Raw genomic sequence first — 11558 nt, 5'->3', positions numbered from 1 at the left:
CACTCTGCTTAGTGATCAACACGTGATATCGAGCATGTATGTATATTATATACTGAGTGATCATATAACGATCCTCACCATTAGGGTGATAGTCCATACGTCTATGCCTTAACTGACGTTGCCTGTTATATGCGTTAATAGCATTGAGTCGTGTATTTTATATGTGTTTATAACTACAATAATGCATAACATATAAGTAAATTATACATTAACAACGGTTTGAGTTACTTTATTGTCAAAATGAATCACTTCAAGTGATTAGGAACAACTAACCAAGCATTACATACACAACTATGCATAACTTGTTTGATTATGAACATTACAACAATTTTAGACATGTTTGCATTTATAGTTAACTCATCATTAAAACAGATTTAAAACAAAAAAAAAAAAAATCATTAAAACAGGTCACTTCAAATGGTTGCTTGACTAACAAAGCATTACAAACAACAATTCAACAAGCAAGATTCAATATTGTTACATTGTATATATAGTGTTATGCTGAAATTTTTATTTTATTTTTTTACAATGATCTATTCCTAATTAGAAAGGAATAACTAATACCAAAAGCATTAAGAATGAGCATTCCCATTACAATACAAACTGAATAGTGATTAGTGATTAGTGATTAGTGAATTTCATAAAATTAATTATATTAGGTAACCATAAACGAACTAAATACCGTAACATAATAGACTTATTTCCTACTAAACCCACACGACACCACCGGCGGCTCGCCTGAGCGCGAGTATTTCTCTGCCGTCAACTCCGTCGTCGTCACCGGAAACCAAACGTCTGCATTTCCGAGTCAAAATTCAGGCACGCCCTTCGCCGACTCTGCTGGCATTCCAGGTAAATTTGTTCATATGTTTGTCTCTGCGTTCTGCTTTTTGTTTTTGCTGTTGTTTTAAATATCCGAATGTATAACTAAGAATGTTATTGAAGATCTAGGCTTTGTTTTTATTTATTTTGGGTGTTCTTTTAGATATCCGAATATACAACTGAGTCTGAGTATTCCCTTGAACACAAAATCAGTGTTATGAATATGGCTTCAGTCTTTTCAATTCATATTTATGATTATATGATTATCATTGTTGTTATCGTTATTGTTCAGGGTGCTCAGTAAACTAAGCGTTTGATTTTTTGAATACAAAAATTACATGGCTGGGTAGATTATATTGCTGAAATAATTTTGTTTTCCATCCTGAATCCAGGTTCTCAGATGTCACATTCACATGATTTCAAACGGTTCAAGTACAATGGCAATTCAAGTTCTCAAGAACCACCAAACTCATTTTGGACCTTAATTGATATGGAAAACTTTGGTGGATTTAAGAAGCCCACTATGGATATACATTCTCTTTTTTCATCAGAGCCCATTCACTCTGGACAGGGCAAAAAGAGGTATAAGCATCAACTCTCTCAGTACTTCATTCAAGTGGTTAGTGATGTGTGGTTAGGATTTGAGATTGGTTTCCCAGGTTCCTTCCGGCATCTTGTTTTGCCAGAAAACATTCCTCCTCCTACTGTTCCAGTAGACGTGCAACCCCTTCCTGTGGCTGCTTTGAAAAATCCTGCGTATGAAGTCTTTTATCAAGAATTCAAACATTTCAACCCAGTCCAAACTAAAGTCTTTAATGTCTTATACAATTCTGATGACAATGTATTGGTTGCAGCCCCAACGGGTAGTGGGAAGACCATATGCTCGGAATTTTCAATTTTGAGGGATCATCAGAAAGGATTGTCAGACAGTGTCATGCGTGCAGTGTATATAGCTCCAAGAGAGGGTCTTGCTAAGGAGCGTTATAGTGATTGGAAGAAGAAGTTTGGTGAGGGCCTAGGGGTTAGAGTTGTTGAACTCACTGGGGAGACAGCTACTGACCTGAAACTTGTTGAGGAGGGACAAGTTGTTATTAGCACACCTGAGAAATGGGATGCTTTATCCCGTCGCTGGAAACAGTGGAAACATGTGCAGCAAGTCAGTCTTTTCATTGTTGATGAGCTCCACCTGATTGGTGATCAGGGTGGTCATGTCTTGGAAGTGATTATTGCCAGGAGCCCAGGATGAGATATATTGCAAGTCAACTCGAGAAGAAGATCCGTATTGTTGCTTTATCAACTTCTGTGGTGAATGCCAGGGATTTGGGAGAATGGATTGGGGGTACCTCTAATGGACTTTTCAGCTTTCCCATTGGTCCCAAGCTTGTGCCCCTTAGAAAACTCATCATCCGGGGTGCTGATTTTCCCATTTCAGAGAATTTGCAGAATATGCGAAAGCACTTTTATACTGCAATTGTACAGCATGTAAGCAGTGGGAAACCTGCTATTGTTTATGTTTCTTCAACAGAGCATGTAAAAGAAGCTGCTTTTTATTTGGAAACTTATTTGAGGAGGGACAAGTTGTTATTAGCACTAGTGGAGCTGCCTTTTGTTGAAAGCATTGAGGAATACGAGTTGAAAGAAGCATTGAAATATGGGGTATGTTACTTGCATGAGGGCTTGACTAAGACTGATCAAGACATAGTGAAGATGGTGTTCAAAAATGGATTGGCGCAAGTATGTGTCATTAGCAGTTCAATGTGTTGTGGATTTCCCTTTTCAGCAAACCTGGTGGTGGTTATGGGAACACAGCACTGTGATGGCAGGGAAAATGGGGCGACAGGGAAAGATTACTGCAAGAACTTATTTTTTAAAGCATTATTCCCTGTTGAAAGCCAGTTGCAACACTATTTCCATGATCATTTGAATGCTGAGGTGGTTTCTGAAGTTATCCGAAACAGACAGGATGCAGTTGATTTCCTGCGCGGGAGTTTCCTGTACAGAAGGCTCATTCAGAATCCAAATTACTACAATTTGCAGGGTGGTGTTGATTATACAAGCTTGTTGAACCACCTTCATGTGACTGTGAAGAAAACATCGAGTGATCTGGGAGCCAGCAGATGTGTTACTTTTGATTCTGACTTCTTACTTTCACCAAATAATCTTGGGGTAATAGCATCAAATTACTATATTAATTATACAACTGTAGATCGATTTAGTAGTTCTTTGACGCCCACGACAAAACTAAAGGGTTTACTGGAAATTCTGACAGCAGCTTCAGAGTACCAACAGCTTCCTATTCGGCCAGGCGAGAGGAGTTGATAAGAAGTCTGGTTAATGAGCATCGCTACTCTTTTGAGAATCCAAACTACTCAGATCCACGCGTGAAGGCTAATGCTCTATTGCAGGCCCACTTCTGTAGGCAGATGGTGGGTGAAGAAAATCTGGCTGCTGACCAACAACAGGTGATTCTTTATGCTAATAGGCTTCTTGGGGCCATGGTTGATGTTATTTCTAGTAACGGTTGGCTCAGCCTTGCACTCCTCGCTATGGAAGTGAGCCAAATGGTGACCCAAGCCATGTGGGGATTTGATTCAATGCTACTCCAGCTCCCACATCTCACTAAAGAGCTAGCCAAGAAGTGCCAGGAGAATCCTGGCAAGAGTATCGAGACAGTTTCTGATTTGTTGGAAATGGGAGATGGCGAGAGGCGTGAGCTGTTGCAAATGCCGGACACTCAGCTGATGGACATTGCACGATGTAGCGACCGCTTTCCCAACATAGACATGTCGTACGAAGTGGTAGACAGTGAGAATGTGAGGGCTAGCGGGGAAGACATCAGTTTGAAGGTAACGGTTGGGAGAACAACAGAGGTTGCACCAGTTTTGGCACCTAGGTATCCTGTTAAAAAATATGAAGGATGGTGGGTTGTGGTTGGTGATCCCAAAAGCAACAAGCTGCTTGCCATTAAGAGGGTGATGATGAGTGTCCAAAGGAAGTCCACAGTCATACTTAACTTTGCTGCTCCTGCAAAATCTGGGAAAAAGATGTATACACTTCATTTCAAGTGTGATTCTTATGTGGGCTTTGACAAGGACTATGTCTTTACTCTTGATGCTAATGACTAAAGAGGTGTGAGAAATGAGCAAGAGTTAGAACATTGTGTTTATATATATTTATTTATTGATATCACTATGTATACTGTTTCTTTTGTTGGGGAGATTTATTCAATGCAGCCTGTTTTAATATAAAAGCCACTTCAGCTTTTGGATTATATTTTTAGGAGTAATATAGCTCAAGAAATTTAATTACTCATCCTACTATTACTATTATTATTATTATTATTATTATTATTATTATTATTATTATTATTATTTGTTTTTGGTTAACCTGTTTGTTTCGTCTCTTCATCAATATTTAGTAGTCATTCTAGCCATCCTTATGCCGTGGACTAAGGTTCATAGTGCATTGTGGACACTAGTGTATGTCTTTGTGTTTGTGAGTTTTTATGTCTTACGTATGTTATTAAATTTTGTATTTTGATAATATGAATTTTGCACTTGAAACAAATTAGTAGTTGTGCATTATGTCACGAATTGTTGTGTCCTGTGTTGTAAAAGTCTGTGACTACAAACACAAATTATGTACCTAAATCATATTTGAAAAATAAATACTAGTTATATTTCTCAATTGCGCTACATGCCTTCATGCTAAAGAGAGCCGTAGACGAGCCACTTGGTGACGCTGCATATATGCTGCCATAATTGCTGATGTACTCGAGAATGCTGAACCTAGTCAAGTGATTAATGCATCACAAAAGTGAGCACTTCTTCAAAAAATGGTACTAAGAGTGTCCTAGATGTTTCCTTATACCACACTTATACATTACGGTTTAGATCTCATGTTAATTAGTTACGGTTAAATTATAGCTTGTTCAGAAATTTATTTTGTATGCTTTTGTGTGCACAAAAAATATGTGGGAGAACTTGTCAGTGCATAAACTCGACAAGTTTAACGTGTAGAGGCAAATTTTGTGGCGGTACTACTAAAATGTAAATTAAATTTGGTGTGGACACACTCACACGGGCAATGGGTTTTCGCCACGTAAGTTGTGGGTCCTTTTTTCGCTTTCTCCTATTTTTGTTTTTGGAAACTTTCCTATTTTTGTTCAGGAAGTAAAACAGATGGAAAACGATTCTCAGTAGAAATATCCAAAGCTATAAAGCCCTTTGTTTTTCCACCCACTGTTGCGCTCACGCCCTCCGGCCACTTTTCACCGTATTTCCAAGAGTCGACGCCTGTTCTCGTTCTCCTTTCTTGCCTTCTTGTTTCTCCGGTGGCCTTCACCGTATCTGAAATCCTTCATTACCGTTTTTCTGTTCTCGTTCTCCGTTGTTGCCTTCTTGTTTTCCCGGTGGCCTTCACCGTACCTGAAATCCCGTTTTTCTGTTCTCGTTCTCCGTTCTCCGTTCTCCGTTCTTGCCTTCTTGTTTCCCTCTCGTTCTCCGTTCTTGCATGCTTTCTTGTTTCGCTCTAGTTCTCCGTTCTTGCCTTCTTGTTTCGCTCTCGTTCTCCGTTCTTGCCTTCTTGTTTCGCTCTCGTTCTCCGTCCGTTCTTGCCCTCTTGTTTCGCTCTCGTTCTCCGTCCGTTCTTGCCCTCTTGTTTCGCTCTCGTTCTCCGTCCGTTCTTGCCTTCTTGTTTCGCTCTCGTTCTCCGTTCTTGCCTTCTTGTTTCGCTCTCGTTCTCCGTTCTTGCCTTCTTGTTTCGCTCTCGTTCTCCGTTCTTGCCTTCTTGTTTCGCTCTCGTTCTCCGTTCTTGCCTTCTTGTTTCGCTCTCGTTCTCCGTTCTTGCCTTCTTGTTTCGCTCTCGTTCTCCGTTCTTGCCTTCTTGTTTCGCTCTCGTTCTCCGTTCTTGCCTTCTTGTTTCGCTCTCGTTCTCCGTTCTTGCCTTCTTGTTTCGCTCTCGTTCTCCGTTCTTGCCTTCTTGTTTCGCTCTCGTTCTCCGTTCTTGCCTTCTTGTTTCGCTCTCGTTCTCCGTTCTTGCCTTCTTGTTTCGCTCTCGTTCTCCGTTCTTGCCTTCTTGTTTCGCTCTCGTTCTCCGTTCTTGCCTTCTTGTTTCGCTCTCGTTCTCCGTTCTTGCCTTCTTGTTTCGCTCTCGTTCTCCGTTCTTGCCTTCTTGTTTCGCTCTCGTTCTCCGTTCTTGCCTTCTTGTTTCGCTCTCGTTCTCCGTTCTTGCCTTCTTGTTTCGCTCTCGTTCTCCGTTCTTGCCTTCTTGTTTCGCTCTCGTTCTCCGTTCTTGCCTTCTTGTTTCGCTCTCGTTCTCCGTTCTTGCCTTCTTGTTTCGCTCTCGTTCTCCGTTCTTGCCTTCTTGTTTCGCTCTCGTTCTCCGTTCTTGCCTTCTTGTTTCGCTCTCGTTCTCCGTTCTTGCCTTCTTGTTTCGCTCTCGTTCTCCGTTCTTGCCTTCTTGTTTCGCTCTCGTTCTCCGTTCTTGCCTTCTTGTTTCGCTCTCGTTCTCCGTTCTTGCCTTCTTGTTTCGCTCTCGTTCTCCGTTCTTGCCTTCTTGTTTCGCTCTCGTTCTCCGTTCTTGCCTTCTTGTTTCGCTCTCGTTCTCCGTTCTTGCCTTCTTGTTTCGCTCTCGTTCTCCGTTCTTGCCTTCTTGTTTCGCTCTCGTTCTCCGTTCTTGCCTTCTTGTTTCGCTCTCGTTCTCCGTTCTTGCCTTCTTGTTTCGCTCTCGTTCTCCGTTCTTGCCTTCTTGTTTCGCTCTCGTTCTCCGTTCTTGCCTTCTTGTTTCGCTCTCGTTCTCCGTTCTTGCCTTCTTGTTTCGCTCTCGTTCTCCGTTCTTGCCTTCTTGTTTCGCTCTCGTTCTCCGTTCTTGCCTTCTTGTTTCGCTCTCGTTCTCCGTTCTTGCCTTCTTGTTTCGCTCTCGTTCTCCGTTCTTGCCTTCTTGTTTCGCTCTCGTTCTCCGTTCTTGCCTTCTTGTTTCGCTCTCGTTCTCCGTTCTTGCCTTCTTGTTTCGCTCTCGTTCTCCGTTCTTGCCTTCTTGTTTCGCTCTCGTTCTCCGTTCTTGCCTTCTTGTTTCGCTCTCGTTCTCCGTTCTTGCCTTCTTGTTTCGCTCTCGTTCTCCGTTCTTGCCTTCTTGTTTCGCTCTCGTTCTCCGTTCTTGCCTTCTTGTTTCGCTCTCGTTCTCCGTTCTTGCCTTCTTGTTTCGCTCTCGTTCTCCGTTCTTGCCTTCTTGTTTCGCTCTCGTTCTCCGTTCTTGCCTTCTTGTTTCGCTCTCGTTCTCCGTTCTTGCCTTCTTGTTTCGCTCTCGTTCTCCGTTCTTGCCTTCTTGTTTCGCTCTCGTTCTCCGTTCTTGCCTTCTTGTTTCGCTCTCGTTCTCCGTTCTTGCCTTCTTGTTTCGCTCTCGTTCTCCGTTCTTGCCTTCTTGTTTCGCTCTCGTTCTCCGTTCTTGCCTTCTTGTTTCGCTCTCGTTCTCCGTTCTTGCCTTCTTGTTTCGCTCTCGTTCTCCGTTCTTGCCTTCTTGTTTCGCTCTCGTTCTCCGTTCTTGCCTTCTTGTTTCGCTCTCGTTCTCCGTTCTTGCCTTCTTGTTTCGCTCTCGTTCTCCGTTCTTGCCTTCTTGTTTCGCTCTCGTTCTCCGTTCTTGCCTTCTTGTTTCGCTCTCGTTCTCCGTTCTTGCCTTCTTGTTTCGCTCTCGTTCTCCGTTCTTGCCTTCTTGTTTCGCTCTCGTTCTCCGTTCTTGCCTTCTTGTTTCGCTCTCGTTCTCCGTTCTTGCCTTCTTGTTTCGCTCTCGTTCTCCGTTCTTGCCTTCTTGTTTCGCTCTCGTTCTCCGTTCTTGCCTTCTTGTTTCGCTCTCGTTCTCCGTTCTTGCCTTCTTGTTTCGCTCTCGTTCTCCGTTCTTGCCTTCTTGTTTCGCTCTCGTTCTCCGTTCTTGCCTTCTTGTTTCGCTCTCGTTCTCCGTTCTTGCCTTCTTGTTTCGCTCTCGTTCTCCGTTCTTGCCTTCTTGTTTCGCTCTCGTTCTCCGTTCTTGCCTTCTTGTTTCGCTCTCGTTCTCCGTTCTTGCCTTCTTGTTTCGCTCTCGTTCTCCGTTCTTGCCTTCTTGTTTCGCTCTCGTTCTCCGTTCTTGCCTTCTTGTTTCGCTCTCGTTCTCCGTTCTTGCCTTCTTGTTTCGCTCTCGTTCTCCGTTCTTGCCTTCTTGTTTCGCTCTCGTTCTCCGTTCTTGCCTTCTTGTTTCGCTCTCGTTCTCCGTTCTTGCCTTCTTGTTTCGCTCTCGTTCTCCGTTCTTGCCTTCTTGTTTCGCTCTCGTTCTCCGTTCTTGCCTTCTTGTTTCGCTCTCGTTCTCCGTTCTTGCCTTCTTGTTTCGCTCTCGTTCTCCGTTCTTGCCTTCTTGTTTCGCTCTCGTTCTCCGTTCTTGCCTTCTTGTTTCGCTCTCGTTCTCCGTTCTTGCCTTCTTGTTTCGCTCTCGTTCTCCGTTCTTGCCTTCTTGTTTCGCTCTCGTTCTCCGTTCTTGCCTTCTTGTTTCGCTCTCGTTCTCCGTTCTTGCCTTCTTGTTTCGCTCTCGTTCTCCGTTCTTGCCTTCTTGTTTCGCTCTCGTTCTCCGTTCTTGCCTTCTTGTTTCGCTCTCGTTCTCCGTTCTTGCCTTCTTGTTTCGCTCTCGTTCTCCGTTCTTGCCTTCTTGTTTCGCTCTCGTTCTCCGTTCTTGCCTTCTTGTTTCGCTCTCGTTCTCCGTTCTTGCCTTCTTGTTTCGCTCTCGTTCTCCGTTCTTGCCTTCTTGTTTCGCTCTCGTTCTCCGTTCTTGCCTTCTTGTTTCGCTCTCGTTCTCCGTTCTTGCCTTCTTGTTTCGCTCTCGTTCTCCGTTCTTGCCTTCTTGTTTCGCTCTCGTTCTCCGTTCTTGCCTTCTTGTTTCGCTCTCGTTCTCCGTTCTTGCCTTCTTGTTTCGCTCTCGTTCTCCGTTCTTGCCTTCTTGTTTCGCTCTCGTTCTCCGTTCTTGCCTTCTTGTTTCGCTCTCGTTCTCCGTTCTTGCCTTCTTGTTTCGCTCTCGTTCTCCGTTCTTGCCTTCTTGTTTCGCTCTCGTTCTCCGTTCTTGCCTTCTTGTTTCGCTCTCGTTCTCCGTTCTTGCCTTCTTGTTTCGCTCTCGTTCTCCGTTCTTGCCTTCTTGTTTCGCTCTCGTTCTCCGTTCTTGCCTTCTTGTTTCGCTCTCGTTCTCCGTTCTTGCCTTCTTGTTTCGCTCTCGTTCTCCGTTCTTGCCTTCTTGTTTCGCTCTCGTTCTCCGTTCTTGCCTTCTTGTTTCGCTCTCGTTCTCCGTTCTTGCCTTCTTGTTTCGCTCTCGTTCTCCGTTCTTGCCTTCTTGTTTCGCTCTCGTTCTCCGTTCTTGCCTTCTTGTTTCGCTCTCGTTCTCCGTTCTTGCCTTCTTGTTTCGCTCTCGTTCTCCGTTCTTGCCTTCTTGTTTCGCTCTCGTTCTCCGTTCTTGCCTTCTTGTTTCGCTCTCGTTCTCCGTTCTTGCCTTCTTGTTTCGCTCTCGTTCTCCGTTCTTGCCTTCTTGTTTCGCTCTCGTTCTCCGTTCTTGCCTTCTTGTTTCGCTCTCGTTCTCCGTTCTTGCCTTCTTGTTTCGCTCTCGTTCTCCGTTCTTGCCTTCTTGTTTCGCTCTCGTTCTCCGTTCTTGCCTTCTTGTTTCGCTCTCGTTCTCCGTTCTTGCCTTCTTGTTTCGCTCTCGTTCTCCGTTCTTGCCTTCTTGTTTCGCTCTCGTTCTCCGTTCTTGCCTTCTTGTTTCGCTCTCGTTCTCCGTTCTTGCCTTCTTGTTTCGCTCTCGTTCTCCGTTCTTGCCTTCTTGTTTCGCTCTCGTTCTCCGTTCTTGCCTTCTTGTTTCGCTCTCGTTCTCCGTTCTTGCCTTCTTGTTTCGCTCTCGTTCTCCGTTCTTGCCTTCTTGTTTCGCTCTCGTTCTCCGTTCTTGCCTTCTTGTTTCGCTCTCGTTCTCCGTTCTTGCCTTCTTGTTTCGCTCTCGTTCTCCGTTCTTGCCTTCTTGTTTCGCTCTCGTTCTCCTTCCGTTCTTGCCCTCTTGGTTCGCTCTCGTTCTCCGTCCGTTCTTGCCCTCTTGTTTCGCTCTCGTTCTCCGTCCGTTCTTGCCCTCTTGTTTCGCTCTCGTTCTCCGTCCGTTCTTGCCTTCTTGTTTCTCCGGTGCGACGCCTGTTCTCGTTTTCCGTTCTTGCCTTCTTGTTCCCGACGGTTTTTCCACTCACGCCCTCCGGCCGACCTCCTCTGACCTAACCCCCCCAGCCGCAGTCCCACAGTAACTCTACTCGAAGGTAAATTTTTAATTAAAGCTGTGTTTGAAATCTGGATTATTTATTTCCTGTACAAAATTTTCTATCATTTTTTAAAAATGGGCATACTATTCTATCATTTTTCTCATTACCTCTAGTAGGAAAAAATCCCATAAAGAAAATAATTGTATAGTACAAAATAACATAAAACATATTTATGAAAAATATGAGCCTTCTATTCCATATTCCCACTGTTCTTTTTTGGCAGCAATTGAATATTTCAATGTGATAATGAATGGAGTAGTATAGAAACGATTCCTATAAATTACGGGTTAGAAGAACTGGAGAAATTTTTATTATATTCTTACACAAATTTAAAAAAAAATACTAATTGCCAATTTTGTATACATAACAGGTATACACTCTACAAAAGTAAAAATCTACAATCAAATATAAAAAATATTTTTTTTGGTGAATTTCTATTCAAATTGAGGAATAAGGGGTTTGTTGTTGAAAATTAAAAGGGGAATTAGAAGATTCTGGATTGAGTTTATTGTGCCCGTAGTATTTTTTTTTGTTTTTTTTTTTTGGAAGATTTTATTGTNCGTAGTATTTTTTTTTGTTTTTTTTTTTTGGAAGATTTTATTGTGTTTTTTTTTAGATATTGTTAATTTGTTATGATTTTTTTTGTTAGGAAAGTATAATTTGTTATAGATATTTTTGTTGTGATTATTTTGGTTTTATTTTTGGATTGTGATTTTTTTTAAAATCATTTTCTAGCTTATTTATTGGAGAATAAATCAAATACACAAACACAGTTTTCTATTTCATACAAAATCGTCTGTTTGAAAATTAATTTTTATTCTGTTTTCACTGGCTTTACTTTGTTTTGTCCTCATTTAGTTTTTTGTTTCTCTGAAATCCAGATGAATTCTCTCCACTTCACCGTCATCAATGGTAATGATATGGCGGAATGTTTTAAAGCTTTGCCCGAAGTAAAATTTGTGCAATTTATGTGGACGTCGGAATACATCAAGGTGGTTGCACTCCCATCCGGGCCTCAAGATTTTGCTGCCAACGCGATGTTCAATATTCCAAACAACGATATTCATGCTATTCTCTACCTTCCTAATAGATTGTTTGGATATTTAGAAGCCACATCATCATTTTCTGGGCGTGTTTTGCTGGATCAATTGAAGGAGGTTTTTAAATTCAAAGATGCCCACGAAATGAATTTTGTTCTACTAGTAGTAGTAGTAGTAGTAGTAGTAGGGCGTGTTTTGCTGGATCAATTGAAGGAGGTTTTTAAATTCAAAGATGCCCACGAAATGAATTTTGTTAGTAGTAGTATAATAATAATAGTAATAATAATAATAATAATAGTAATAATAGGAGTATTATTATTCCTATTCTCCAAAAGTATACATAAAGTGGAAAAATGGAGAGGAGTGAGTAATTGAGTGATAATTTTAGTAAACAAGAT

The 11558-nt window shown here is 42.3% G+C and overlaps 1 pseudogene; it reads left to right on the top strand.

Annotated features, from left to right (window-relative positions):
• The first annotated feature begins 2064 nt into the window (after positions 1 to 2064).
• On the top strand, positions 2065 to 3947 carry LOC116023744 (annotated as a pseudogene).
• Positions 3948 to 11558: the final 7611 nt, after the last annotated feature.

This window comes from Ipomoea triloba, chromosome 6 (genome assembly GCF_003576645.1).
Source record: "Ipomoea triloba cultivar NCNSP0323 chromosome 6, ASM357664v1".
In the NCBI taxonomy this organism is placed as follows: Eukaryota; Viridiplantae; Streptophyta; class Magnoliopsida; order Solanales; family Convolvulaceae; genus Ipomoea; species Ipomoea triloba.
The sequence above is the reverse complement of the archived record's forward strand: the minus strand, read 5'-3'. Positions and strand labels throughout refer to the sequence as shown.